The 3,403-nt window shown below is 39.7% G+C and overlaps 1 pseudogene; it reads right to left on the reverse strand.

Annotated features, from left to right (window-relative positions):
• Nucleotides 1-1,826: 1,826 nt before the first annotated feature.
• On the reverse strand, nucleotides 1,827-2,788 carry LOC126496335 (ADP/ATP translocase 2-like; annotated as a pseudogene).
• Nucleotides 2,789-3,403: the final 615 nt, after the last annotated feature.

Here is a 3,403-nt window from a genome sequence, read left to right on the forward strand (position 1 = left end):
AAAAAAAAAAAAAAAGAAGTTAGGACTTTTCATGACATGAGACACATCTGCTCCTAGCAGCACCAATCTATTTCAAGAAGATGATGGGTATCGAAGAAGTTCCTTATGAAGTTGGTTAGCCATTTTGGCAAGAAACTACTCTTGCCTGAACTGTTAAACTAGACACACAGGATCTGCAGAGAAATGACTGCTAACCTTGCTTAAATACGAGAACATCCTTCAGAGTTCCTGCTTCATGAAAAAGTCTGCTAGACATTCTGCAGGACGCAGAAGAAAGTGACTGAAAAACTGCCAATTTAGGCAGAATTGTCTTTGAATTTTCCTGCTTTATGTATATAAAGTCTGCTGGATACTATGGGCCTGTGGGCTGAAGATGGATGTCCCAACAGTACAGACAAACTTCAGGTGACTGTTCAAATAGCAAGATGACTCTGTCAATTCTAGAGTTTTGGCAGTTGTTTGCAATGCACTTCCTGTTTACTTAAGTAATATTATATCTTCTACAGTCTTTTATGGAGTTGAAAAATTTATAGTTACACTTATAATTTTCCTTTTATAGTGTAAAAGATAAAGTCAATATAAATATTGTAACCATAATATTTGTATGATACCTGTTTTGTTATATGTAATTTTACTATGTTAAAGTTAAAACCATTTTTATTTAAACAGTGAGTGGAAGATGATGTGGAAGTCCCTTCTTTGTGCTGTGATTACCATTAATGAATGAAGAAATTGTTTCGGACACATAGCAAGGCAGAACTTAGGTAGGCAGGAAAATCTGGGCTAAATGCTGGGAAAAAGAAGGGTAGAGTCAGAGAGAAGCATGGAGCTGCTGCCAGAGTCACACAAGCTGAAATTTTGACAGTAAACCACTGCCATGTGGTGATACACAGATTAATAGAAATGGGATAAATTCATATGTAAGAGTTAGCCAATAAGAAGCTTGAGCTAATGGCCAAGCAGTGACTTAATTAATATAGTTTCTGTATGATTATCTCTGGGATGAACAGCCAGGGCTCAACAAGTGGCACACTCCTTCAAACAAATTAGTGTCATACAACAGTGAACATGCCTGATTGCATCTGATATTTTAAACTAAGCAGGTTGGACCAGGTTAGCAATTGGATGAAACAAGATTCTCTAAAAGGTCACCTTGAACACCCGTCAAATAATTACTTTGCCCATATGCTGTTGAAAATGAACCTATCACACAGGATACACAATGAAAGACCTGATTAACAGTGTCCCCAATCATCAAGAAGCAGTTTGGACAAAACTACACCCATATTTCCCAATGTTGACTATAAATTTTGATTACATTTAAAGAAGGATATGATATAAATATAAATAATTTGCATTTGTATGGATCTTGGTTATTGATTCAAATTTAAATTCAATTTTGTTATATGTATATGTATTTCTGATCTTGATTAAGGTATTGTTTTGTGTAGCTCATTTAAAAATGTAATGTATAATTAAGAAATAAAAATTAAGAAAAACTCATCTATAATATTCAAGCTTGTAGTTATGTTAATTCTTCAAATCTTTCAGAGAACTTCAGAATATGGCATTTAAAATGTTTTAATCACTTAAACTTTTCTTTTTATTTATTAATTTATTTATTTTGTCTTTAGATATTTTTTATTTCTTCAATTTTTATTATCAGGAGTGACTGAAATAAAAAATATAATTGAGTCCCATCATATTGTCATTATGGAAATGGCTTTAAGAGAAAATTGATCAGATGAATATTATTGCTTCCCACTTTTCAACTGGTAAATAGTTGCCATCGAGAAAACAGACAAGGCCAGAGAATCTGTCCAGAATGTTCAAGATATGATGTATTATACAACATGCCTGTTCTCGGGGAGAACACCTAAGACATAATTATGTGTACTTCTTGATCTCATCATACAAGACAAGCACAAAGGCACCACCCATGCCCCTGAGAACAATGGATCATGAACCCTTGAAAAAGGCCTTGCTTCCTTCGTCACGAGCAATCTTCCTCCAGCAGTCGATCATGCCGGTATACACGATATCAGTTCCTTTGCGTCCTGACTGCATCTTCATACGATGGTGAACCATGGCAAAGGGATAGGAAGTCAAGCCAGCGACAGCAGTGACAGACTGTGCAATCATCCAACTGATGAAGATGTGAGTGTTCGTGGGATCTGGAAGCATTCCCTTCGCAGTAGTGTCATAGATGCCAAAGTAGGCAGCTCAGTAGAAGATAATGTCCTGGACTGACACATTAAAGCCTTGGTACAGGCCCCTAATCCCATCTGATTTGTAGATCTTAACCAGGCAGTCACCAAGGCCTTTGAATTCTCTTTCAGCTCCAGCTTTGCCCACATCAGCTGCTAGACGGGTACAGGCAAAATCAAGGGGGGTACACAAAGCACAAGGATGTGGCCCTAGCAGCATCACCTAATGCCAGGTTCCCTGCAAAGTAGCGCCAAAACTGGGTCCTCTTGTCCACACCACCCAAAAAGATCTGCTTGTATTTATCTTTGAAGGCAAAGTTGAGAGCCTGGGTGGGGAAGTATCTGATGACATTGGCCAGGTTTCCACGCCAGAAGGACAGGACTCCCTGTTCCTTGGTGATACGAACCACGCAGTCTATAATGCCCTTGTATTGCTTATCTGCCGTGGTTTGTTTGCTGGCATGCTGCACCTGCAGCAGCAGCTTGACCAGCTCGATGGGCGCTCCTGCTGTCTTGGAGATGACTGTGGCCACTCCACCTGCCAAGAAGTCCTTGGTGAAGGACACAGCAGCATCTGTCATGTTGAAAGAGAAAGAAAAGGCAGAGGAGTGCGGAACGGGACTGGCTTAACAACCGGCCTTTAGACTTTTCTTTTTATTTATTTTTATTACTTAAAAATACCAATCCAAATTCCCACTCAATCCCTTCCTCCCACTCCCCTCCCAATACCTCCACCCAACTTCAACCCCCAGTCCTAAGAGAGGGCAATGCACCCAGACCTGTGGAAAGTCCAAAGCCCTCCTTACTACATCTAGGTTAAGTAAGGTATATATTCAAAGAGAATAGGATCCCAAAAGGCCAGTAGAGACAAATCTCAGTATTACCATCAGTAACCCCTCAGTCTACCCCAACTGTCAATCACATTCAAACGTAATAATTTGTTTCCATGCTCATTCACTTTCAGTCCAGTTGGAGTTGGAGAGCTACCATTAGCTCAGGCAAACTCTCAGTGGATGAACCCCTCATGATCTTGACTTCCTTGCTCATACACCCATTCCTTTCCCTCTTCAACTGGATCTTGGGAGCTCAGTCCAGTGTTCTGAGGTGGGTCTTTGTCGTTGTTTCCATCTGTTATTGGATGAAGGTTCTATGGTGACATTTAAGATAATCATCAGTCTGACTACAGGGCAAGGCCA

The sequence above is a fragment of the Alexandromys fortis genome, unplaced genomic scaffold, assembly GCF_014885135.2.
Source record: "Alexandromys fortis isolate MF-2015 unplaced genomic scaffold, M_Fortis_MF-2015_v1.1 scaffold_387, whole genome shotgun sequence".
NCBI lineage: Eukaryota > Metazoa > Chordata > Mammalia > Rodentia > Cricetidae > Alexandromys > Alexandromys fortis.